The sequence below is a fragment of the Kogia breviceps genome, chromosome 20 (genome assembly GCF_026419965.1).
Source record: "Kogia breviceps isolate mKogBre1 chromosome 20, mKogBre1 haplotype 1, whole genome shotgun sequence".
Lineage (NCBI taxonomy): Eukaryota > Metazoa > Chordata > Mammalia > Artiodactyla > Physeteridae > Kogia > Kogia breviceps.
Window position 1 is genome coordinate 10,039,007 of NC_081329.1, and position 27,228 is coordinate 10,066,234.

Genomic DNA, 27,228 nt, shown 5'->3' on the forward strand with positions numbered 1-27,228 from the left:
ATTTGGTCAAACACTAGTCTACCTGGTGTAGTGAAGGTATTCTTAGATGGGCTTTGCACTGAAGTTGGTAGACCCTAAGCCGAGCAGATTGCCCTGCATAGAGGGGCGGGCCTCTTCCAATCAGCTGAAGGTCGTGGTAGAAAAAGGGTGAGGTCCCCGAGGAAGAGGGGACTCTGCCTCGACTGTCTGTGAACTTCAGCAGCAGCAGCAGCTCTCCCCGGGGCCTCCAGCCATCCGTCTGCCCTGCAGATTTCAGAACTGCCAGACCCACAGTCCCTTCAAGTAAGTCCCTTAAAATAAATCTCTCTCCCTGTCTGTCTGTCTGTCTGTCCACACACCCCCTTCCAGTCCTGCTCTGCTCGCACTGCACAGTGAGCGGCCATGTGGCCACACCCCTCCAGGAGGACACCAAACGCACACTAGTGGGCAAACGGCACTGCTGGGCTCCTTGCTGGAAGAGAGCTGAGAATTGCAGGTGACAGCAGAGCCCCAAGCCAAGGGAAGGGCCCTCGGGCAACTGCCCACCACGGGTGACCTGACAGAGGCCAAGTGGGCATGCAGGGACGCGTGTGTCAGGGCAGACACCAGCCCACTCACAGCAGCTTGTCTCTGACGGAGCCGGCTGTGCGCATCTCCAGGGACAGAGAGACGCTGGAGCGCGGGCGGGCACGGTGCCTTGGAGACAGACCTGGGAAGGGAGGTGCCCTGGGGTGGCCAGGGCTGGTCTTGGTCTCCCGCAGCCACTGGAGGCAAGGACACAGAGAACAGGGGAGTACAGGGGAAGGGAGAGGGCGGAGGGGCTCAGAGCTGAGCCGGTGGGGCTGGGGAGGGCCACATCCAAGGACGTCACCCAACCTCAGGGCCCTGGCCGAGAGGGGCTGACAAACCACGACTCTGGGGTCTCCTTCCAACGCGGAAGATCACGGTGTGACATCAAAGAGGAACCCTAAACGATGGCAAAATGCCAAGAGTTTCGTTAAAAGATAAGTGTGTGGACATACGTGTGCATACGAAGACTCCAGATCAGAACGCTAGCGGCCTGGGTGGTGGAATTACGGATGGATGATTTTTCTTTCCTTTTCCTATGAGTTTCCTTATTAGTTACATTTTTAATAATTAGCTTGTGATTACAATCAAGAAAAGGAACAAGGCCTCTTCCCCTAAAAAACAAGCTTTTCCCATTCCCCCCAAAAACTCCAAGTTTGGCGGATGCACGTGAAAACGCCTGTGTGCTCGTTTCTGACTCTGCGTCCGTGGGTTTGGCCCCCGCGGGCCCCACCCCCAAGCACGTGCTCTGACCCCAGTGGGCCCGGGCTCTGGTCTGGTGCCCTCGCTGTCCGCAGAGGGGATGCATGCTGGCTCACAAGGGGGGTCCGGGCCCCATTTCTTCCCTGCCAGCCCTTTCTCAGAGGACTGAGTCCCAGCCCCAAGCTCCCTGGCACAGGCTGAGTCTGAGATGCCAAGCGAAGCCAGTTGAAGGCCAATCCTTGAGGATAAAATCAGAGCCTGGGACTCTGGTAAACGGAGCCTGGGATTCCGGGGAGAAACATGTTTCTGAAGCAGCTGGTTTAGTGCAGGACCCCGCCACCAGATGACTCATTGTAAACTGACATCCATCGCGGCAATGATGGAAACAATTTCGGCAGGAGTGTGAACGGATTCCGCCCCAAATCCCCATTAACACGAGCCCTCGGGCTGCCCTGGTGGCGCAGTGGTTGAGAGTCCGCCTGCCGATGCAGGGGACGCGGGTTCGTGCCCCGGTCCGGGAAGATCCCACGTGCCGCGGAGCGGCTGGGCCCGTGAGCTGTGGCCGCTGCGCCTGCGCGTCCGGAGCCTGTGCTCCGCAACGGGAGAGGCCACAACAGTGAGGCCCGCGTACCACACAAAAAAACCCCCCAAAACAAAAAACACACAAAAAAACCACGAGCCCTCAGTGATGGGAATTGTGTTGCTTATTTGGCTTCTGCACAAAAAATAAATCAATAAGCCTCTATTAGGGCAAAAAACTGGAAACACAAACCCCAAGTCCCCAGCCTCCGGGGGCGCCCCGTGTGCCCTGTCTCCCTGTGCGGGGCGGGTTCTGCAGCAGCGAGCCCCCCATGGCCCCCGCCTGCCCCCTCCCCGGGTACACCGACTGGGGATTCTTCTGCCCTGTTCCAGGCCGCCGGGCCGCCACCAGACGCGGGGCAGCTGGTACAGAGAAGGATGGTTCCAGAAAGAGCAAAGGCAGACGTGGGGAGAGACCCCTCCCTTCAGGGGCCAGAACACCCCTCCCCCCATCCTCCCAGCTTCCGCCACCTCGGCCACTAGGATCGCCCCTCACCACGGGGTCGGGCAACGACCCCAAGTCTGGCAGACGGTCGGGGCTCAACGACGATGTGGGATGGATGAACGAGTGGCTTGTCGTAGGTGTTTCTCCAACGTGCTCCAGAGGGAAACACCGCTCAGGTTTTGGTTTGGTTTGGTTTGGTTTGGTTTGGGGGATTTGGGGGGAAAATATTCTTTTAATTGGCCATGAAAAATATTAAAATCCCAGACACAGCCCAGTTCTCTTCTGGGTCCTCTCTCCTCCTCCTCATTAGATTAGCTGGTTCAGCGTAAATAAGAACAGCATTACTTGGCCTGGAAATTGGTACAAATCTATGACTCTTCGGCACATTTGCAAAATACCCAGTTCCAACCCAAATGGTGAGCCGAGGCCGGGGGTGCTCCGGGCTGCACCCAGGGTGGAGGGCACGCAGAGGCTGCAGTAGCCTCCCAGGAGTCCTGGGTGGTCGGGGGGCGGAGGGGGGCCCGGAAGGCAGGGGAAGCGGGCGCGGGGGTGAGGGTGGGGGCGGCGCAGCCGCTGGCGGAACGTGGATTAGCCGCAGCCGGGCCACGGGGAACACAGGCAGGGCAGCCCCCGCAGAGACAAGCGCGGGCCGCTCCGCAAGGGAACAGGACGCGCTTGCTGTCACCACGAGGCGTGACGCAGGCCGCCCTGTGCAGATTCGGAGGAGAGAACGAGCGGGAAAACAAAGGGGACCAGGGGACCTTGAGAAGCTCCTCCGTTGTGAGCGAAAGAGGAGGACCCGCCCACAGCTGACCTGGTGACTGAAGGACACGCCCGAGCTGGTCCATGACGCGGCCGAACACCGCAGGCGTCGCCCAGAATCAGACGGTGGGCGCAGCCCCTGAAGAGCAGGTGCGGGCTGTCGGGTAAGGGCACCCGGTCCTTCCGATCGACTCGTGCTCACGGTACCGTCAGTGAGACCCACGCATCACAGGCTGGAAACCAGAGAGGCTTTCACGACGGAGAAATGCTGCTTTGCTTTACCACTAAATAAGATGCCTTCGCCATGTGCTAAAATCATGACTTGTAAGACCCGGAAGACAGACCTCCAGAGCCTTAGGAATTTGCATTTTGCCAGGAGCCCGCTCCTTTATTAGACAACGTGAGTCACTTTCTATTTTAGGAAAAAATTCATTGTGGTGCAAATTAAGACTTTCTTTTTTTTTTGTGAAGGTACATTCATAGTTCTGACTTCTAACTTTCAGAGCCCCGTGTAATCGCTGAGTGGGGGGCTGGTGCTTGAACAGGAAATTAACGCTCTTAAATTCTCTTTTTAATGATCCACTTTGGAAACCTGTGCCCTAACAAAAGACTAATAATTATCACATCAATTGTCCGGGTTCAGTCAACCATTAAGATCTGATTCTCAACGATTCATGTTACCACTTAGTACAATTGTGAGGAAAAGGGCCATTTCTAAATTCATACTTAAAATATTCATAGAACATTAATATATGTATACTTTATGGAATGACTGAGCTCAATAAAAAATATTTAGAATATAAATTTGGGTAATGAAGTCAATATAAGCTTAAACTTCATAAAAGAGAAAAATCGACTTCAAAGTCCCCCATAATAGCTGGTATTTGCAAAAATCAAATAAGAAATCAAGAATAAAATAAATCAGAAATAAAGGGGCCGAGAAGACTCATCACTGAAAGCAGAGGCCATGTCCCGGGGTCACTGGGGGGGAACAGGTGTGAGCAGATGGGGGTGACTGGAGTCCAGTCCCCAGTGCCCTCTGCGGAAAACTCCTTTTAAAATGTAACATCCTCCTCTGCCTCGTCTGAGGAAGAGTTTTCTATAATTGACCACATTTCTTGTCACCTTGACCACAGTAAACCAGGTGTGAAACCTCATAACTAAGATCAACTGTAGCCGACATGCTTCCTCTTCCTTTTCTATGAATTTCGACAGGTATTTCGAGAGGTACATTTCGATATAATTTATTTATAAGCTCATAACGGACCCTTTTAAAAAGAAGTTTTATTTTTAAAGTTTTAAATGAATAAGACTAGAAAATAATACCTGAATTCATTTACCCCGTCTTCATTTTAAATGGTTTCAGGAAGAGCCTATTTTGAGTTCTCCTCTTCCCAAATCAAATTAGTCACCACTGATGATCTCCACAGAGTGCCACTTGCTTCCTAGCAGGTTTTGTAGTCTAGGTAAAATCTTACAGAAAGGAAAGCGCGTACAGGCGCCTCTCACGTTATGAATACCACCGGTTACCTGGCAGCCGTCAAACAAGCCACTCCGATCTTTCTCTAGGAGACAGCCCATGGACGGGGGCACCTCTGTGCCGAGCCCGGCTTGTACCAAATGCGGATTCCCCGGCAAGTGTGCACCAGACGCGCTTCTCCTTCTGAGCTGAATCGTCCAGGAGTGTGCTATCAGTCTACCTCTGAGAGCTGCGGTGCCCTCCGTGCGGATGCAACATCTCCTCCACTGGTACCCCAGATCTGCTGTTCCCACCCTTAACCAGAGCCAGACACTACCACCACCCTCCAAACACAGTATTTAAAAAACACAGAGAGTAGGTAGGAATGCGAAGACCAAAAAAGAGTCAAAGAAGGAAAGGAAAAAATAGTCTGAAAAATGTTTTTGTTTTTTGCAAAAAGTCCATGAAATTGTGAATTATCAACACAACATACTTTAAGTAGACTTAGCAACTTACTACTTGAGTTCTGTCTCCAAAAGATGAAAATACAAAGTATCAGGAAGATGTCTATGTCAACAGCGGGCACTGTTGCATGTAGAGGAAGGGGACACCCATCTCTGCCTGCAGAGAGCCCTGATCTTTCACAGAAGGAAGAAGGTCTCCCTTCTCCTCCTTCCTTTGGGGGATTCCTCTTCTGATTCAACCCCAAGGTTAGGGGACATTTTCCCGTCACCCTGATTAGGGCTGAAAAGACCAGGGAGACACCAGCGTCAGCTCAGAATCCACTCACCGCTGCAGAGATGGGAACATTTTGCTTCCTGTCTCTGACACTGCAGATGACGTGAAGTTCAGAACACATGACAGTGTTTCCAGTTGTACCAAGTTCCTAGTTCAGGGGGCGACCTGCACTCAGGGAAGACTCAACCAACCATGAAAGAGCAGAACTGAACCAGAAAGAAAAGAAACACACTGTTGATACTTCTCTCCTAAAACATCTTAGTTAGCCTATTACTAATCAGAAATTCAGTAACAACAATAGCAATGGCTAAGCATGATCCATGTGAGGGAACCTGTTAGGGGTACATGTGGGTTAGCATTTTAATGTTACCTAAACTCTAGGAGGTAGATGTTATTGTTATTATTACTACTCTGGCTGTTACTATTATTATTATTTCAGGAACTAGCAAACATTAAGAAATGCAGCAGGTTTAAACGTTATTATCCAGTTGTTTAAAAAAAGTGGAACAATGTGTGAATGCAAATTTAACTCGATTTTGCAATCATCTCCAGAATAAAGCCTTATTTTACATCTTAATATACCAAACATAATACCTGTGTATGCAAAGGAGGTAATAGACATATAATTTCATATTGTTAAACTATCAAGATCTCCATGGCTTCTCCATGTTCAAAAACATTCTGGATCTATGTATAGAATTCCAGACGACATTTTACCCTCTTAAAGCAACGTTTAGCACAATCCACTTCCAGAACAACAGAGTCGAAAGGACAGCCCCCCAGAGAGCCAGGTTAAGTGGATGTGACCTAGTACGGACTCACCACTGATGAGTTGTGTTTTAAACTTGATCACATGAACATCTGTGACTCATAACTGGGGCTGAGGAAACTGGTTCCTTTGTGACCACTTAGAGGGGCAAGAAGATCAGGCGTGTGCTTCGGGACCTCGGCCGAGTCACGGTGCGCTCAGCACCATGGACAGAGCTCAACGCACGCGCTCCCTCTCTCCCTGTCTCCCTCACTCTCCCTCTCTCTCTCTCTCCCTCTCTGTGATTCTCTGACTCTCCATCTCTCTCTCTCCTTCTCTGTCTCTCTCCCTCTCTGTGTCTCTCTGACTCTCCATCTCTCTCTCCTTGTCTCTCTGTCTCTCTCCCTCTCTGTCTCAGTCTCTCTCCTTCTCTGTCTCTCTCCCTCTCTGTGTCTCTCTGACTCCATCTCTCTCTCCCTCTCTGTCTCTCTCCCTCTCCGTGTCTCTCTGACTCTCCGTCTCTCTCTCCCTCTCTGTGTCTCTCTGACTCTCCGTCTCTCTCTCCTTGTCTCTCTGTCTCTCTCCCTCTCTGTCTCGGTCTCCCTCTCTGTCTCTCTCCCTCTCTGTGTCTCTCTGACTCTCCGTCTCTCTCTCCCTCTCTGTCTCTCTCCCTCTCTATGTCTCTCTGACTCTCCATCTCTCTCTCCCTCTCTGTGTCTCTCTGACTCTCCGTCTCTCTCTCCCTCTCTGTGTCTCTCTGACTCTCCGTCTCTCTCTCCTTGTCTCTCTGTCTCTCTCCCTCTCTGTCTCGGTCTCCCTCTCTGTCTCTCTCCCTCTCTGTGTCTCTCTGACTCTCCGTCTCTCTCTCCCTCTCTGTCTCTCTCCCTCTCTATGTCTCTCTGACTCTCCGTCTCTCTCTCCCTCTCTGTGTCTCTCTGACTCTCTGTCTCTCTCTCCTTGTCTCTCTCTGTCCCCCAGCCCCTCTCCTTTGTAACAGCCAAGCTGACTTGCTTACTGTTGCCCGCACTCCGCTCAAGCCCGAGAGCAGAGAGCGCTTTTTCCCAGGCACGACCAGTTACCTTCGCAACGCACACCTTGCACGAGGCCCCCAGGCTCCACCAGGGCGGAGGAGACCAGCCCCAGAGGGAGGAGGCCCTGACCGCTCTGTGCCTGACCGCAAGCTCGGCATTCAGTGGGAGAGAAAGCCACGAAGAGTTCTAACGTGGAGGTACACACAGGCTCCAGCCCAGCGCCAGCCCACACGGAAACCCGCGGGCCACCCGGGGTCAGGCCCTTCCCACACTCAAGTCCAAGATGCAGGTTCTCACCCAGGCTCTGTCTCCCACCGGCCCCGTTCACCAGTCTGCAGAACCGGGACCATCACAGCATCCCAACGCCAGCAACACACGGGGAAGCGCGATGCAGACCACGCGACGGAGCGGTTAGAGATGACGGGTACTTGAGCACGAGTCCAACCGTCCCGCAACCGCATCCCAGCCCTTCATGACGCCCGGCAGCTGCCGGACGCTGCCCGACCGTCTGTTGGCTGGAAATGACTTCTTCCCATTCTGGTGTAAACATCCTAGCTGCACTCCCAAGTCCAATCAAAACCTACTCCCTCTGTAAAGCTGTCACTGATCCTTCAAACGCAAATTAAACTGACTTCTTCTCCGAGGTCCCCATGGCACTGTGTCCATGGCTTCTCGGGAAAGCTGTCTCGTCTGCCCTGTGTTGATGCTATTTGTGTCGGTGACCGTGTTCCCAACTGGATTATAACCTCATTCAATACATGAATCGTGTTTTAATTGTCTCTGTATCTCCGGATCCTAGGAGCCTTCCTATTCGTGGTTCACAGTCAGTACCTGTTCATAAAACAAATGCATGACTAGAGAACCTACACCCTGGTTGGGGAACCTACCTATACGAGTAAAGCTGCAAAAGACAGAGTAAGGTAGCAAGCAAAGGCGAAAAGAGTGCTCAGCGCACATCTGCTACAGCCAGCAGGCCATAAACAACTGCTGCTAAACCGATTTAAAATTTCATTGAAACAGTTTCAGGAAAAAAAATCCAGGAGAAATGAAAGCGTTACTACTTAAGAAGATATACATTACTTTAAAAGATACACCTATGTACTTATATGTATACGTATATGTTTACCGTATATTAAAATAGTGCTTAAGAATGAAAAGGCAAGTCACAGACTGAGAAAAATTACCTGCAAAGCACATATCGGATAAAAGACAGGTATACAAAGAATTCTTAAACTCAATGAGAAATAAACAACCCAATCAACAATGTGCAAAAGACTTGAACAGACACCTCACCAAAGAATGTATACAGACAGCAAATAAGCACATTGAAGAGATGCCGACATCATACATGCAGCCGCTCTGGAACACAGCCTGGCAATTTCTTGCAAAGCTAAACATACTCTTACCATACAACCCAGCCGTCACACTCCTTGGTGTTCACCCAAATGAGCTGAAAACTTACGTCCACACAAAAACCTGCACTCACATTTTTATAGCAGCTTTATTCACCATTGTCAAAACTTGGAAGCCATCAAAATGTTCCTGAGTAGGTATGTGGATAGATAAACCGTGGTCCATTCAGACAATGGAATATTATTCAGCTAAAAAGAAATGAGTTATCAAGCCATGAAAAGATGTGGAAGAACCTTATAACTACATGAAAGAAGCCAATCTGAAAAGGCTACAGAGTGTATGATTCCAACCGTATGACATTCTGGAAAAGGCAGAACCACGGAGACGGTAAAAAGATCAGTGGTTGCCAGGGGGTGTGGGGAGGGTGGGGTGAACAGACGGACCACGGAGGAGTTTTGAGGCAGTGAAACTGCTCTGCATGATATCATAACGATGGATATATGTCACTATACGTTTGTCCAAGTAAACTATGGACTTTAGTCAATAATCATACACCAGTACTGGTTCATCCATCGTAACAAACGCAACAATGTAGGATGTTAAAATAAGGGAAAGTTCCTGTGGGTGGAAGGGGGTACTTTCTGCTCAATCTTTCTGTAAACCTACAACGGCTCTTAAAGTCTATTAATTTTAAAAGGATGGCTCTAGCTGCCGTTCTTCCTTCACTGTTAATATGATTCTAGACACGTGGATGTTCTGAACTAGGAGAAAATCCTCCGGGGAGCCCGCGAGTGGAGGGAGCCGGGAAGGGTGGGAATCCAGGATCATTCCCATTTCCAAGTTCAGGAAAATGACGGACAGGGACCCCGCGGGCTCCAACTTCACCTTGGCTTGATCTTCAAGTGCACAGTCCAGAGCTGGAAACAGCCACGAAGAATGCGGCCTGAGGACCCCTCCGGGTCTGGGCGCAAATGGAAACAGCCCTCGCGCAGGGCTGCCACCAGGACGCACCACCCGAAGGACTCCCCTCCCGTCGGAGAGGGTGACAGGCTGCATCACACCACCGGTGGGTGACTAAGGGCCACGGCTTAGCGGGGACTGCTCTTCTGCTCGGGGACAGCTGGGCAGCAGAACTATCTTCAAGGCTTCATGAGACAATTTTTAGTACAAAACTCAGATGTGGAATTCTGGCAGATTTCCCAATAAATGTGGTATGGCAACTGTCAGTGTAAAAATCCCTAAGCGTACATCCTCCCAGGCCTCAGGTGAGCAAAGGAGTCGATGTCACGGCGATCATTATTCTACGGAGAAATAAACATAGGCCTACGACAGAGGACGTGTTCATCCCGTGCTGTAAACCCTGTCAGCCACGGAGCGGGGAACGGAATCGACTGTCCAACGATCTTGTGCAAAAAGTGCAACATCCCAGGGACAATGAGAATCGAGAAAGGGACTCCCTTTCATAGCAAAGGCCGTCACCCCACCCCTGTCACCGTGCTCCCCAAATGCATGGCTGCACCCTAAGACCAGTTCCTACCGAGGGTTACCTGCTGACCGGTGCCCCTCCCAGCAGACGCGTGGGTTGGGGTCCTGACCCCCAGCAGCTTAGACGTGAACTCATCTGGAGCCACTCCTCGCAGACGCGGTTCATTAAGATGGGGCCTCCCTGAGCCCCAGTGTCTGGACCAAGAGAGGAAGTTCGCACACGGACCCTCCCCGCCAGGGAGACCACCTGGCGAGGATGAAGGCAGAGACTGAGGGTGATGCATCTACGCCCCCGGGGAAGCTAAGGACGCCAGCAAAGTAGGAGGGAGGCCTGGAACAGACCCCTGAGCCTCAGGAGGCCCCCGGGACACGCTGGCCTCGGATGCCCAGCCTCCAGACTGGGAGACCCCAGATCCAGCTGTTCAAGCCCACGTGCAGTGCCTGGTGAGAAGCCCAGGAGCTCAGCACTCAGAGGTCACTGGCCTGTAGCTCCGAGGACAAGACTTGTTCTTTCCCCAGATCTACAAATTTCAGGGAGGAGGGGTGCAGACACAGCTCACGCGTGAAAACGGGGGACAGTGGAGCCAGGACAGCAGCCGGGGGGCGGTGCTGGGGAACAGGGACACCCAGCCCCCCTCAAGGTGGCCCAGCCCCTCCGTCTACAGAAGGACCAGGACGCAGGCCCAGCCTTTCTATCCACTTGAAGGTGTTCAAGAGAACTCTTTTCTTAAACACCTCTTCTATCACTCGCTCTTTGTAGGAATCACTGTTTCTCTCTGAAAGGCACGCTTCACATCTGTCCTCAAACCACTCTCTGTGGATGAGGGAATCGCGTCGAGGACTCGGTCCAGACACTGGTCCCGGCTACTTTGACACAGACCGTCCAGAGCCACAGGCGCTGCCTGCACAGACGCTTGACCAGAGGGAAGCTCTGTGCCCGGTGACCGACTTCACGTGCAAAGGCCGCAGACCACGGCCGCAGTGCAGCTGCATCCAGTGCTGTCCTTAAGCCCGGTCTGTGCACAGAGCTTCTGGTGTTTCGATAGCTCCTGCCCCCTCCCCACCGAGGAGAGGACGGGGCAGGAGAAGGTGGGCTGGACGGCAGCCGCCCCAACACCCAGGGACACGTGCAGGTCGCTGGGGAGGAAACGGCACAGCTGCCCGAAGCCAGCGGTCCTTCCCCGACGCTGCACACATGTCCGCCCGTCGACACCTGGCTCTGCCCTCGAGCCATCCGTCTGGAGGCTCCCCCCCGCCGGGTACAGACACAGAGTCCACTTTTAAAAGGAAGCTTGACGGGTAAGCCGGGCGGAAGACACCCCCAAAGCTTTGCACAGCCTCGCTCGTTAGAAAAGGAAGAGCTTTCCACTCGGCCCAAACAGGACCTTCCCTGGGTATAAGAAACCAAGAGGGGGGGAGAGAGAGACAGAGGCGGAGGGGAAGGGGAAGAGGAAGGAAGGAAGGAGGGAGGGAGACAGACAGGAGGTGTCCTCAAATCAATCCCTGGACTCTTCCTCTTCCGGGCCCAGCTAGGAAGCATGGCCTTTGCAGAAACCAGCCCTCCTTGACCTCTGGATCTCATCCTCAAGGATGACCTGACCTGTCTCAGGCCTGAGGGGCCAGCAGAGTTGCGAGCAGGGTTCACCTGACCCGGCTGTCATGGGAGCCATGGCCTGTGCGGTCAGCGCTCACCCAGCTGCCCCGAGGGCCTCGGCGTCGCACACCCGTCCGGTCGCTGGGACTGAGCGCGGCCCCGTCGTGAGGAGTCCAGGCAGGACCCTGCTGGTGGTCCCAGTGTCCGCTGGATGCTGGTGGTCCTTCTGCTAAGTGGTGGTGAATTTCCTTGGGTAGAACTGCATTGAGTTTATACAACCCCAAAGAATAGATCAGACGACGTCTCAAAAGTCACCCCACATCTTAATCGTCTGATTATGGGAAAGATGAGTGGTGGGGACATCTCTTTCCCTTTCCCCCAAGTTTAACACCCATGGCCACAGGAATTAAGACACTAAGGCAGTTTCTCTTACCAGCAAACAAACAAAAAGATCTTTTGAAAGGTGAGAGAAATAAAATACGTTATTTATTTGGGGCCAGTTGTGTCATGTTTAAAATTCTGAGCACACAGGCTGGTTTTCATTCTTTGCTGAGCTACACATGCCCATCTATAAGTTTAACACTGATATACAAATATTTTTATTACAGAAATTTCTACAGACAAAAGTCTTGATATGCTCCATGGCCATTAGAGAGAAGGACGCTCTCCGTGGCTATTTCTCCCTGGTTCCAGCTACAAAACTTCCTAGTTCCGGGCTATTTAATGGCTGTTTTTGCTATATTTTAAAACTTTAGTATTTGTGGTCAGTTTACAAAGGGAATGTGAACTGATGCACTCCAAAGGCGGGAGAGAAAACGATCTCAGATGTTTTTGTGGGGTTTCTATTCAAGAATCGTCTTGGAAGGTGGAAGACCCACTCACTTCCCAACAATGCCCAGGGGTGGGCGTCAGGGCGGACCTTTCCTCTTTCAGTAAAGGAAGTGCCTTTCTTAACGATCCCGGTGACGTCAGGGCAGAGGTGCAGTGGGGAGATAATTAGTGGGTTACAATTAAAAATCACAGCGTGTCACATGGGAACTCCCGGATTCAATGAATACAGTGACAGCGGCTTCCCTCGGAAATCATCACAGTCTAGTCAGCAGGGAAAACTTCCAAGTCAGCACGTGGGCCGTTTCCAAGTTTTCAAGAACATCCTTATGTTTGAGGACGGGAAGATTTCCACAGATCGAGTGCACATGCGCGAGACACTCCACGCGGCAGTGACGAACCACACAGGTGAGGCACTGACGGGCGGAAGCTCTTTTCTTCCACGAATTACAGCACAACCTCCGGCGGTCAGGACGGAAACGGAAGCGGGCGGAGCAGGGGCAGGCAGGCGTGTGATGGGGCCCCCGCCCCCGTGTCCCTGACGTCCTGCCCTTGACATTCACCTGCCCACCAGCCCTGCTCCGAGAGCCCCACCCCCCCCAGACAGAGATGCAGCTCCAGACCAGGTCCGCGCCACCTACACGTGCACGTGCACGGGGCTCCTAGAACCTCACCGGACGTGCACACTGCGTCCTTGAAAAATTCCTTCTTTGAGTCAATAAGTGGGTGATAAAGGATATTCATTTCGCCCACGTACACACACACGCACACACACACATATGAAAATAAATTAAATAAAAATACATTAGGAAAATAAATCTAAACCACATGCACGCACACATACACCTGGAAGCTGCATGCCCCGGACGGTCCTCGTAAGTTGGACGCCACCACAAATGCTTTAAAGAGAGATGGATTTTAGAAACTAGAGTGAGTGAAAACCCGGAGGGATGAGGAAACCGGGAAGTTGGGCACAGAAAGAGGCGACTGAAGGGCGGCGGGACACCTGTATTTTGCAAGAGGTGTGTAATGGGACGTCTGTACGGTGGCCTCCCCTCGGACGCCCCAAGGCCAAGGTTTTGCTGAATCGGGTCCCAGGAGAGCTGTGCAGCCCTCCCCCCTCCATCCCCACAGGACCCGGGGGTCTGCCCTCCCTCCTCCATCCCCGCAGGACCCGGGGGTCTGCCCCCCTCCTCCATCCCCCCAGGACCCGGGGTGTCTGCCCTCCCCCCTCCATCCCCACAGGACCCGGGGGTCTGCCCCCCTCCTCCATTCCTCCAGGACCCGGGGGTCTGCCCTCCCCCGTCCATCCCCCCAGGACCCGGGGGTCTGCCCTAGAGCTAGACGGGGTGAGGCCCAGGTCAGAGCCGTCCAGTCTTCCTCAGATGGAGGTAGATGCATGTCCCAGCTTAGCAACCAAACCACAGGAAATGGCAGCGCAGGGTGCAGCAGGGCCCGGGCCTGACGCAGAAGGGGGGCGCCCGTGGCCTGGGACAGAGGAAGCCCGCAGGCCCCAAGGGCTTTCCAAGTGGTGACCGGGAACAGCTCAGCCAGGTCCAGCGGGGACCTGTCGGGTGACAAGTGATCCAGACCAGCTGAGCGAGCCTTCCTGGCTGCGGGGACCAAACATGCCATGTATGCAGCCCAAGGACACGGAGGGCGCGGGAGGGTGCGTGTCCTGTAACTTCCACCCTCACACGGGGTCCCTGTGGGCACAGCTGCGCTGACACCCCAGAGCCCACTGTCCCTTGGGGCCTCTGGGGCATGACCTGGGGAGGGTGCCCTTGCCCCTCTCACTGGCTGAGGAGGTTGAGTGACAGCCCGCGAAGCCCAGCAGCTCCGGAAGGCCCTCCGGGGCCTCTGGGTCCAGCTCTCCAGATGGACCGGCCTATGGGACTCTCTGGGGACATTAGCAATTCAGATGCTCTGTCCGTGAGCTGCCCACTACGCAACCACACACGTACACGGGAGAACCAGAGACACAGGCCCCAGGACTGTGGGGACCCTCAGGTGTGTCCTAAGAGTCCAGTAAAGAGAAGGGGAATCAGACCCCTCCCGACCCCATGGGAGAGGCCGACGCGGGCCTCTGCTGAGGGTCTGTCTTCAGTGAGAGGCGCCTCCGGAGGGTCCGCAGCTCGCTTTGCAGAAGCTCCACTCCTCACTCAGCAGGTTTAGAGGCCAAACACTTTGTGCTGTGTGATACGTGACGACCACGAAAGGTTCCCACCCAAACACGTCACTTTCGGGCCCTGCTGAACGCGGCACAGTTTTCACAAATACGTGTGGACAGGAGAGCAGGTTCACAGTAACTATTCTCTAAATAGAAATGTTCTGACTTTTTTCCCCTGACGCTAGTCAGAGGAAGAATGCTAATTTTACTGCCCGTTATTATCTGGAGATAATCACGAATAAAATAAGGACCTGATGATCAAATTTCTGGCAGCTGCTATGTCTTTGGAACTAATGTACCGAGTCAGAGTTGAGACACCAGCCTCCCAGCGTGGGTCCCTGCGCACCGTCACCTGGAGGGGGATTTGTGTTCACATGGGGACAAAGGCCGTCACAACGAGCGTGGGGGGGCGTTCAGAAATACCCCGCACACGTTGTGCACCGGGTTACAAGCACACAGAGCGGGGGCGTCTGGTCCCATCTGGAGACCCACGCTCCCAGGAGCCTGTAGATGCACAGCAGCCGTCAGATGCCCTTCCTGTGCCTCCCGTGACAAGGGCCCTGCGCACACGCACTCGGCCTCTGCCTCCGTAAAAGGGTCTCTGCTAAACCAGGGGGGGGAGAGAGAGAGAGAGAGAGAGAGTGTGTGTGTGTGTGTGTGTGTGTGTGTGTGTGTGTGTGTGTGTGATGGGGAGGCAGGTGTGTGTGTGTGTGTGTGTGTGTGAGATGGGGCAGATGTGTGTGTATGTGTGTGATGGGGCAGGGGTGTGTGTGTGTGTGTGAGATGGGGCAGGTGTGTGTGTGTGTGTGTGTGAGATGGGGCAGATGTGTGTGTATGTGTGTGATGGGGCAGGGGTGTATGTGTGTGTGTGTGATGGGGCAGGTTGTGTGTGTGTGTGTGTGTGATGGGGCAGGGGTGTGTGTGTGTGTGTGTGTGATGGGGCAGGGGTGTGTGTGTGTGTGTGTGTGTGTGATGGGGCAGATGTGTGTGTATGTGTGTGATGGGGCAGGTGTGTGTGTGTGTATGTGTGTGATGGGGCAGGTGTGTGTGTGTGTGTGTGATGGGGCAGGTGTGTGTGTGTGTGTGATGGGGCAGGTGTGTGTGTGTGTGATAGGGAGGCAGGTGTGTGTGTGTGTGTGTGACAGGGCAGGGGTGTGTGTGTGTGTGTGTGATAGGGAGGCAGGTGTGTGTGTGTGATGGGGCAGGGGTGTGTGTGTGTGTGTGATGGGGCAGGGGTGTGTGTGTGTGTGATAGGGAGGCAGGTGTGTGTGTGTGTGTGTGTGTGTGTGTGTGTGTGACGGGGCAGGGGTGTGTGTGTGTGTGTCACAAGGCGGGTGTGTGGGTGTGCACAGTCATTTTCTTCTTGCTACTCAGCACTGAGGTCAGTGCAGCAGGCAGTGGACTCACAGGAGAAAGGAAACAGTCTCAAACGCTCCTCGCATCACGCAGAGCCCAGCACGGGGACAGCCCCCCGTTCAGCCTGCGTTGAGTCTCTATTTTTTAGAGGATGTCAGTCTGATCCGCTACTGTAAAAACTCGCTCGTTTAGAAAAAGAAAGCTATCAAATTAAATAGTATTTAAATAAAAGCGATGTTGCTTTAGAAAACAGAAGAGCGCTTTGAAGTTACTAATGCTGGTTTGATCAAACCAGAGCACAGAGCTAGCGTTTTACCCGCCAAACGCACACCAGCTTCCGAAGGCATCTCTGGTTTGATTGTAGAAGGTCTGCTGTCTGTCACATTCAAAGAACTGGGTGTGCATCTTGCAGTTACAGTTTTCCAATTTGAACAGTGTTACTATACAGACTTATGTTCAGGCTATTCATTATTGCTCTGGCCGTAAACAGATTGAAAGGAGTTGGTAAAAAAAATATGCGATATTCATGACTTGCCAACACTTATTGTTGAATCAGTGCTGCAAACCCAGGCTGATGTCACCTGCTCTCCGGGTGGGCGTCTGCTCACACCTGTGCCCAGACCTCCCCACACATGCAGTTGGTCTAAATCAAACTCTCTGCATGGCCCCGAATCCCACCGAGGCAGCCACTCTCCCTAACTGCCCCTCCGAGGACCGCGTAGGGCCCCGTTTCCATGAGTGACATTCGTGATCAGTGATCCTGGGCCGGCACTTGTTGCTGAGAAACAAGCATGATTCACAAGCCGGAGAAAGTCCACTGACTCGTTCTGCCTCCTGGACAAGCTAAAGGCCACAAAATACTCCATGGTGACACGGAGCCTGTGCGTGGAAATGCACCTGAGCTCTGGGGACGAAATTATGAATGGAACAGTCAATATTCATCTAAATATGGGCGAACCAGTAACTGCTTCTTATTGGATGTGCCGGCTTCTGCACAGAGTATAACATCCACATAGAAGGCATCTTGGTCGTTTATAGCAGGAACTTGTAAAACCAGTTCCCTAGATGCCTGAGTGAATAATAACCGCCCTAATCGACAGCCACTCTCGTTAGGAAGAGGTGGCCGCTACTATGTAGAGCGGGGCGTATTTTTGCACAAGGTAAAGCAAAAGAAAAATGTCAGCAGAGCAGGGCAAGAAGCACAAGAAGAAACACCCTCAGCTCACTGGTCAGGGCTCGCCGGGCACCTGCCACCATGTCCCCAGCCCCCACACCCCCCCCCCCCGCTGCCCTCCAGGGACCCGGCTGGCAGGGACCCTCAGCAAAGCATGTCGCTCTGAAACCTCAGCAATTCCCTTCACAGCCCAGCACCGCCACCTCTGCCAGGACAGAGGACGGCTGCTCGGCCGGCACCACACACCGAAACCTCCTGCTTCGGAAGGGGTTTACAGCTTTCACGGCATAAACACAAGGCAGCGTCCCCCAGCATCTCAAAGATCTTCCCCCTTTTCTTCCATCCTATTTAATGCAGCTGCAGGGAGCAGCGAGGCTCTGGCTGCAGCAGGCATTACAAAGGAAGCTATCTTCACAGGCTCTTCTCCCCACAGCTTGCAAAAAAGACACGGGTTTTAATAACTGCAGGTCCCTGGACTTACTCATTCCCGAAGGGGTGCTGAAGCCAGCAGCCCAGCTGCTGCATCTCTGCTTTCACAAACGGAGAGAGAGCCAGAATAGTTCTCGCCTTACCCATCGCTCGGGCGTTCAGTGATTACTGGGATCAGGGTTAATTGGAGAACGAACTTGTCTTCTCAGAACGACAGTGGTGTCGTTCTAGACCGCCGTGCCAGTCCTCTCCCCCAAACCCTCCACAGCAATTAAGATGCTCCCCGGCGGCTACCGCGTCTATGGAGAGATGAGTATTTTACTTATAAAGGCAGAGCAACGTACGCTGGGAGGGAGGACAGTGAGAAAACCTGGTGCAAAGTGCCGAGGGCAAGCTGCTCCCAGAGACTAACTAGTCGGGTGCTAATCGCTCCTGGCCGCCTGCCTGGTGCCACCGCACTAGTGGAAGTACATCTGAGCTGGGGAAAGTAAGAGACGAGTCATCCTGGACTTACCGAGGCAAGGCTCCCGCCGTGCTGCCTGCAGCGTCCAAATGCAAAGAGCAGGAGGCTTCTCAGCAAACAGGGGGACGTACACTGGGAGGAAGGTTCAAAATCACTGCAAGAGAGCAAGGCCAGAGGCGACCCAGCGTGTATCCGGGGCCGGGCAGTCACGGCGTGGACCAGGCAGCCACGGGGCTCCGCCAGACAAGTGCACTGCAGCAGGGTGGCAGGCATGGGATTGCGATGCATGTCCCATATATTCAAGCATAATAGAAAACACGGATCTGGAGTCGACTCCATGTGGATGCGGGGGCCGCCCGGCACCGAGCAGGAAAGGGAGGCTCCCCGCTCGCAATGGAATCAGCCACGGGGGTGGACATCTTCATTATGGTGCAGCCCGGGCCCCCGGGATATCGATTCCAGAAAGCAGGTGCCCGTGCCTCCTGTTTTTTTTTTTTTTTTTTCAGAGAAACGTCTATAATCTCATTTTACAAATGATCCCTATTTAGACAGGAGCCACCTCTTGTGATGATATCATTTTAGCCATAAATGGGCAACTTCCTGGGGGTGTCACAGCACTGACGACACGGCCTCTGGAAAGTGAGTGGGCAGGGCACGCGGAGGCCCCGCCACCCGGGGCAGCTCCCACTCCCCGGCAGGGCTCCCTGAGGTCTGAAAACTTACAGCCCGGGGAAGCCCTTCACCCAGAGGGCTCCGGACAGCCCCTCCTCCTCCCGGGGAGGGGCCGCCTCCGGGGGGCGGGGAGGCGGGGGTCGGCCAGGGAGCGACACACCGGCCTCGGCCACGGGACCCCTCCACCTGCCTCGTCGGGCGGCCCGCTCAGAGGACCTCGGCCATGCTTTCTGCTGACAGCGGAGGTTGGGGGGCTTGGCGCCGCTGTGCTCCTTAAAGAGCGGAGACCCCACCCCTGCTTCACCCACGCCTGCAGGACTCACTCTCCAAGCGGGAACGTCCGGGAGGCTGGGTCCCCGGCGTCCGTGCCGGCAGCCTTGCCACCGAACCTCGGTCCTCCGTACGGGAGCACTGGAGTAGCCAGGGAGCTGGGATCTATTTATAGCCACCTCGGTCCCATCATCATCTGTGCCCAGCGGAGAGGGGACGGCGAGGATCCAGGACGAGAGAAAGAGGCCGCAGTTGAGTCACCACGTGGAGATAGTAAGAGAGGAGCCCAGGCAGCTTCTCACAACAAACCCTCTGAAATTTCCTTCCGCTACCCCAGTGACCCAGATACCCACGTGGGAGAGGCAGCTTCCCACGGACTCGTTCACCATTGATGAGCCTGGTTAGTGCATGAGGACGTCGGCTTTACTAAACGACACTAGGACCCACGGGCAACGTACTTGAGTCAATCACGGAGGCTCTGGGGCACCATGTGTTTCTATGGGCTCGAGTTTTCATCTGACAAATTCCCAGCCAGGGTGCCAGCTGATGGGGGGGAGCCTGTCCTGCTGGGTGTTCGCTCGAGTCCCAGGGGACGGGGGGCGAGGACGGTGGCACCAAGAACGTGAAATCCACGCATGACGCACGATGCTGCGTTTAGGACACAAAGTCATAACGGGTCCAAATGGATAGGGATCGTGACATCACAGGGAGGGGGCCCATGGGATTCGCCTTGAGGACACACATCGGGCTGCTTCCAGGAGTGTCCTCTGGCCCGGTCCCAGGTGGCTTATGGAGGCCCTGACGCGAACCTCGCAGACCCCACTCTGGGAGGAAGGCGCCTGTCACAGCTGAGGTGAGCACAGGGTGCATCGTGTGCAGGAGAAGGTGGACGTCTCAGCTCAGGCAGGGAGGGAGAGCCCTCTCGTCCCACCTGGGCCCTCGACGGCTGCCCGCGTTGGAAGGGGGGGTCAGCTTCACTCAGTCCACAGATTCAGAGATTAACCTCCTCTGGAAACACCCTCGCTGACACGCCCCGGAATACTGTTTTACCAGCTACGTGGGCCTCCCGGTCAAACTGACACGTACAGTTAACCGTCATGTGTCCAAATGGGAATTTCAGGCTTCTTCCCACAGCACAAAGCAAGCAACAACCTACATGCAACGCAGCATCGCAGTCCCCAAAGGAGCAATTTCAGCAACATGGCAAAAATGAGACCCTTTGGGAGTAAATCAGACCAAATGCCCACGAGAAGTCCATCCCTGAACCCATGGAAGAGCCACATAACATCCATCCTTCTCGGAGCAGCTACGTGTACCGAAACCGCGCTCTTGCTCGTGGGTTGGTTTCCTTTTCTTTCTTTCTTTTTCTTCTTTTTTTTTCCAAAATCATAGATTCATGCGGAACCACAAATCTAAAAAAACAAGTGCTCATGTTGTATGCAGCTTTATGCTGGAATGCTAAGAGGTGAAGGATTTAAGAACTGGTAAACAGGTGAGCAGTAGCTCAGCACTTTTTTAAATATCTCCAGTCTTAAGCATCAAAGCTTCGACAAGTACTTTGTTTTCCCTCATTAACTGAAAGATTATCTTTCCTTCTGTTTTCTTGGTCACACATTTTAACCTCTAGTGTTGGTATCAATGAACGGTCACAATTCTTAACGATGAAAGGCCACAAGCTGTTCACAAATAAATCTCATTCCGAGAAAATCACCTCAGAGGCTCTCTTGTCCGCAGGGTCTCTCTGGAAGGATTTAGTGGGTGTTTAGAATAGAGATCCCTAATCTTTCGGAGGCAGATGTAAGAAATGAAGAGAAAGTCCATCTAGTAAGTTATCGGAACAATAAATAAACTGCAGAGTTCTTAACAGTAATGCCATTTATATCTAAAGAAGGGAAGCATAATTAGCTGACTAATGATTATACCCTTGCTGACACAACTATCACAGCGGAAAATAATTCAGCAAAACTGAAAATACATGCAGTACTTGGATCTTTGGATTAACCTCAATTCTGTGTCATCCAAACTGGCCTGTGTTAGAATGTATTTTAATTTGCTCATGTTGCCTAATAACCTAAATTAATACAAACGACTAACTTCAATTTATCGTTAACTGCATGCCTATCTAATCAGGACTCCGTGTCACAATTATTCTCGAGTTGAAGACTTTCAGACCTTAGAAAGGAAACTTTGTAGGAATCACTTTACAACTCAAAGTCATTTTCATGGGGCGAAAGGTCCCATCACACCAGGGTCTGACTATTCCCACTGGCCCTTAAGTTCTCAGGCTGGACAAACACTGTCTTTAGTTCTTCAAGGAGATCTCTCCTTACGAACATGTATAGACATATAGAGGTCTATGCTGGTTGCATTTGCTGGAAAATGAAGGCAGAAAGGATTAAGTGCAGATTACTTCTTACTGAGCTGCCTACTAGGCACTGTCAGAAGTCGCATGGGTGTAATTGCATTTATTCGCTACGGCTTGTCTGGCGTAGGTGGTGGTGTCTCCAATCTACCACTGAAGACGCTGAGGTCTGTGCAGAAAGTGACGTCTGGAGAGGCTCTCTGGCCCGGTCAGAGCGCTCGTCTCACCCTGTCCCTCAAGTCCTGTCCTTGATGTCACTAACAGGACTCCTTTTGTTAAACCACACCTGGCCCGAGTCCACCTGTCTGTGTGCCACCTCCCTCCTGGAGACTCTGGGATCCCTGAGTCGGGGTCCTGCTGGCCCAGGGGGAATGCAATTCTTCTTTATTAGTCCAACAGCAACCGAGAGAATATAGAATAACTCCTTGAAATGCACATCCCAAACCAGAAAAACCCTAAAATAAACACCAAAACAATAAGTACCGCAGGAAAAAGAGGAGAGCTCACGGGAGGGAGCCGAAGTGAGCAGAGCACAGAGACAGGCAGGGCGATGAGAACCAGTCCTTCCCCATGGGCACAGACTCCATCAGTGAAACAGAACCCTGAAACAAAGAGGCTTTAAGAAGCTGTGCGTGCTCTCACGTCATAAGTGGATGACCCAGTGGCCAGGCCTCTCAGAAAATGATTCCACATTATGCACCCGACTGAGACCCTTTAATCAAAAGTTGTCACAAGAAACAGACTGGGTAGGTTTTCCTAAAACATGAATCATAATTTTTTAAACCCTCTAATATTATTATGAGTTGCCTTAGCAACACAACAGAGGGCTGGCCTTGCAATGAAACGTGGTCCTGACACGATTCCACCTGGAAGACAGAGAGCTCGCCCGCCATCCACGCCCACTGTCCACACCGGCTCCCCGCCACGACCCGCCACGACCCGCCACGATTCACCACTTCTTGCGTCTCAGTACCACCTTCACCAAGATTACACCAGCTTCAGCCTGTCCAAAGACTCTTCCTGTGCTCAAACAGGTATTATTGAGAAGCTGAGGCTGACAGAGATTAAATATTTTGCCCAAATCTATGAAGTAAGAATCCAGGTCCAAACCCAGTTCTGGCAGACTCACACTGACAATTTCCTCAGTGCAGCCAGCTGTCATTCATTTCCACGTCGGAGCCTTGCTGAAGTCTGACTCCTGGTGCAGCCAGACGAGGGCCGAGCAAAGGGTGAGCAACCAAAGGCAGTTTCCACTGTCGTAGAAGAGTCCTTAGCATTGGGAAAGGAGAGGCATTTGGCTGTAGATTTTTAATGGGAAATGATTCCCAACAGGACTATTCAACAATGCATAACGGCACCTAAGTAATACGTACAGAGTTTAAGTGGAAAAATATATTTATCATCTGACTCAGATATTAAACCAGACAAAGCCCTAACACGCCCATGGGTGGAAAGCCTGGATCATTTATCACACTAATACTCAGAGCAGAAGGTGGACACTTGAAAAGTTTGGATGATTCTAAATCACTGTCCTTAAGGTTTAAAATGAAAAATAAAAATCAATTTGCCAGTTTAATAAGTTGAAGCTGAAGTCCTTAATGAACTCACCTTCTTTCACATCCCCTAAAACAGATCTTACCAGCCCAGATCTACTACTAAACCACTTTATGTTTTGAGATTGTCATAGTTTCATCACATAATTAGACGAGTAAGAAGGTGTCTCCACTACCAGAATGTCTGTGCCATAGATTTGACTTTTCACTAAAATGTTTTGGAAAGTTGATCCTTATAAACATCTGAAACACATGTATAATTCATACATGTGTAACTGTTTTTCTGAGCCAGCGATACCTCAACATGTGCTCCTGTAGGGGCAAACTATATAATTTTGTGTGTGGGACTTAATGCTCAGCGAAGAAAAATTTAGTTTTGTGTGTCATGGGCTAAAAGGGCTGTTATTATTTTGTTTAAAAAAAAGCATTGAGATTTGACATTTGTTCTCCTGTCTTCTCCTTGGCTGCCTTGTGAATAAGCCCTATCTTAGTTGGAAACCTCGGATGTCTCAGCGTTTTGGCTGGCTGTGTTTCTGACAAAGGGAACCTGGCTCAGATAAATCGCCCAGCAAAGAAAACTCCAACATACCAGTCAGATTTTTACCACAGTTGTCGGCACCGTGTGGCTGACAGGGTCTTGGTGCTCCGGCTGGGTGTCAGGCCTGAGCCTCTGAGGTGGGAGAGCCGAGTTCAGGACACTGGATCTCCGGAGACCTCCTGACCTCACGTAATATCAATCGGTGAGAGCTCTCGCAGAGATCTCCATCTCAACACTAAGACCCAGTTCCACTCAATGACCAGAAAGCCCCAGTGCTGGACACCTCATGCCAAACAACTAGCAATACAGGAACACAACCCCACCCATTAGCAGAGAGGCTGCCTGAAATCATACTAAGTTTACAGACACCCCAAGACACACCACCGGACGTGGTCCTGGCCACCAGAAAGACAAGATCCATCCTCATCCACCAGAACACAGGTGCTAGTCCCCTCCACTAGGAAGCTTACACAACCCACTGAACCAACCTTAGCCACTAGGGGCAGATACCAAAAACAACGGGAACTATGAACCTGCAGCCAGCAGAAAGGAGACCCCAAACACAGTAAGTTAAGCAAAATGCGAAGACAGAGAAATACGCAGCAGATGAAGGAGCAAGGTAAAAACCCACCAGACCAAACAAATGAAAATGAAATAGGCAGTCTACCTGAAAAAGAATTCAGACAAATGATAGTAAAGATGATCTAAAATCTTGGAAATAGAATGGAGAAAATATAAGAAACATTTAACAAGGACCTAGAAGAACTAAAGAGCAAACAAACAATGATGAACAACACAATACATGAAATTAAAATTCTCTAGAAGGAATCAATAGCAGAATAACTGAGGCAGAAGAACAGATAAGTGACCTGAAAGACAAAATAGTGGAAATACCTGCCACAGAGCAGAATAAAGGAAAAAGAATGAAAAGAATTGAGGATGGTCTCAGAGACCTCTGGGACAACATTAAATGCACCAACATTTGAATTATAGGGGTCCCAGAAGAAGAAGAGAAAAAGAAAGGGACTGAGACAATATTTGAAGAGATTACAGTTAAAAACTTCCCTAATATGAGAAAGGAAATAGTCAATCAAGTCCAAGAAGTGCAAAGAGTCCCATACAGGATAAATCCAAGGAGAAACACACCAAGACACATATTAATCAAACTATCAAAAATTAGATACAAAGAAAAATTATTAAAAGCGGCAAGGGAAAAGCAACAAATAACATACAAGGGAATCCCCATCAGGTTAACAGCTGATCTTTCAGCAGAAACTCTGCAAGCCAGAAGGGAGCAGCAGGACATATTGAGTGATGAAAGGGAAAAACCTACAACCAAGATTACTCTACTCAGCAAGGAACTCATTCAGATTCAACAGAGAAATTAAAACCTTTACAGACGAGCAAAAGCTAAGAGAATTCAGCACCACCAAATCAACTTTACAACAAATGCTAAAGGAACTTCTCTAGGCAGGAAACACAAGAGAAGGAAAAGATCTATAATAACAAACCCAAAACAATTAAGAAAATGGTAATATGAACATACATATTGATAATTACCTTACATGTAAATGGATTAAATGCTCGAACTAAAAGACACAGACTGGCTGAATGGATACAAAACAAGACCCGTATATATGCTGTCTCCAAGAGACCCACTTCAGACCTAGGGACACATACAGACTGAAAGTGAGGGGATGGAAAAAGATATTCCATGCAAACAGAAATCAAAAGAAACCTGGAGTAGCAATTCTCATATCAGACAAAATAGACTTTAAAATAAAGAATGTTAAAAGAGACAAAGAAGGACACTACATAATGATCAAGGGATCAATCCAAGAAGAAGATATAACAATTGTAAATATTTATGCACACAACCTAGGAGCACCTCAATACAGAAGGCAAATGCTAACAGCCATAAAAGGGGAAATCGACAGTAACACAATCATAGTAGGGGACTTTAACACCCCACTTTCACCAATGGACAGATCAACCAAAATGAAAATAAATAAGGAAACACAAGCTTTAAATGATACATTAAACAAGATGGACTTAATTGATATTTATAGGACATTCCATCCAAAAACAACAGAATACACTTTCTTCTCAAGTGCTCATGGAACATTCTCCAGGATGGACCATATCTTGGGTCACAAATCAAGCCTTAGTAAATTTAAGAAAGCTGAAATCGTACCAAGTATCTTTTCCGACCACAGCGTTATGTGACTAGATATCAATTACAGGAAAAAAAAAAAAACTGTAAAAAATGCAAACACTTGGAGGCTAAACAATATGCTACTAAATAACCAAGAGATCACTGAAGAAATCAAAGAGGAAATGAAAAAATACCTAGAAACAAATGACAATGAAAACGTGACAGCCCAAAACCTATAGGATGCAGCAAAAGCAGTTCTAAGAGGGAATTTTAGAGCAATAAAATCCTATCTGAAGAAGAAAAATCTCAAAGAAACAACCGAACCTTACACCTAAAGCAATTAGAGAAAGAAAAACAAAAAAAAACCCCACAGTTGGTAGAAGGAGAAAAACCATAAAGATCAGATCAGAAATAAATGAAAAAGAAATGAAGGAAATGATAGCAAAGATCAATAAAACTAAAAGCTGGTTCATCGAGAAGATAAACAAAATGGACAAACCACTAGACAGACTCATCAAGAAAAAAAGGAAGAAGACTCAAATCAACAGAATTAGAAATGAAAAAGGAGAAGTAACAACTGACACTGCAGAAATACAATGGATCATGAGAGATTACTACAAGCAACTATATGCCAATAAAATGGACAACCTGGAAGAAATGGACAAATTCTTAGAAAAGCACAACCTTCCAAGACAGAACCAGGAAGAAATAGAAAATATAAACAGACCAATCACAAGCACTGAAATTGAAACTGTAATTTAAAATCTTCCAACAAACAAAAGGCCAGGACAAGATGGATTTGCCGGCGAATTCCATCAAACATTTAGAGAAGAGCTAACACCTATCCATCTAAAATTCTCCCAAAATACAGCAGAGGGAGGAACACTCCCAAACTCATTCTACGAGGCCACCATCACCCTGATACCAAAACCAGACAAAGATGTTACAAAAAAAAAAGAAAACTACTGGCCAATATCACTGATGAACATAGATGCAAAAATCCTCAACAAAATACTAGCAAACAGAATCCAGCAGCACATTAAAAGGATCATACACCATGATAAAGTGGGGTTTATCGTAGGAATGCAAGGATTCTTCAATATACACAAATCAATCAATGTGATACACCATGTTAACAAACTGAAGGAGAAAAACCATACGATCATCTCAGTAGATGAAAAAAAAGCTTTTGACAAAATTCAACACCCATTTATGATAAAAACTCTCCAGAAAGTAGGCATAGAGGGAACTTACCTCAACATAATAAAGGCCAAATATGACAAACCCAAAGCCAACATCGTTCTCAATGGTGAAAAACTGAAACCATTTCCACTAAGATCAGGAACAAGACAAGGCTGCCCACTCTTACTACTATTATTTAACATAATTTTGGAAGTTTTAGCCACAGCAATCAGAGACGAAAAAGAAATAAAAGGAATCCAAATCAGAAAGAAGAAAAACTCTCACTGTTTGCAGATGACATTGTACTATACATAGAGAATCCTAAAGATGCTACCAGAAAACTACTAGAGCTAATCAATTAAATTGGTAAAGTAGCAGGATACAAAATTAATGCACAGAAATCTCTTGCATTCCTATACACTAATGATGAAAAATCTGAAAGAGAAATTAAGGAAACACTCCCATTTACCATTGCAACAAAGAGAATAAAACACCTAGGAATAAACCTACCTAAGGAGACAAAAGACTTGTATGCAGAAAACTGTAAGACACTGATGAAAGAAATTAAAGATGATACAAACAGATGGAGAGATATACCATATTCTTGGATTGGAAGAATCAACAATGTGAAAAT

The 27,228-nt window shown here is 50.2% G+C and overlaps 1 protein-coding gene across 11 annotated transcripts in view; it reads right to left on the reverse strand.

Moving 5' to 3' along the window:
• Nucleotides 1–27,228, reverse strand: part of DLGAP2 (DLG associated protein 2) — a 719,273-nt gene that overhangs the window by 455,878 nt on the left and 236,167 nt on the right. The window contains exon 1 of one of the 11 annotated variants that reach the window (XM_067022656.1): nt 17,914–18,352. The exons of 9 other annotated variants lie outside the window; for them this stretch is intronic. The gene's annotated coding sequence lies outside the window, so the exon portion shown is untranslated. Of the gene's footprint in view, nt 1–17,913; nt 18,353–27,228 lie in introns of those variants that run through there. One more of the 11 variants, XM_067022657.1, reaches the window with a different exon arrangement.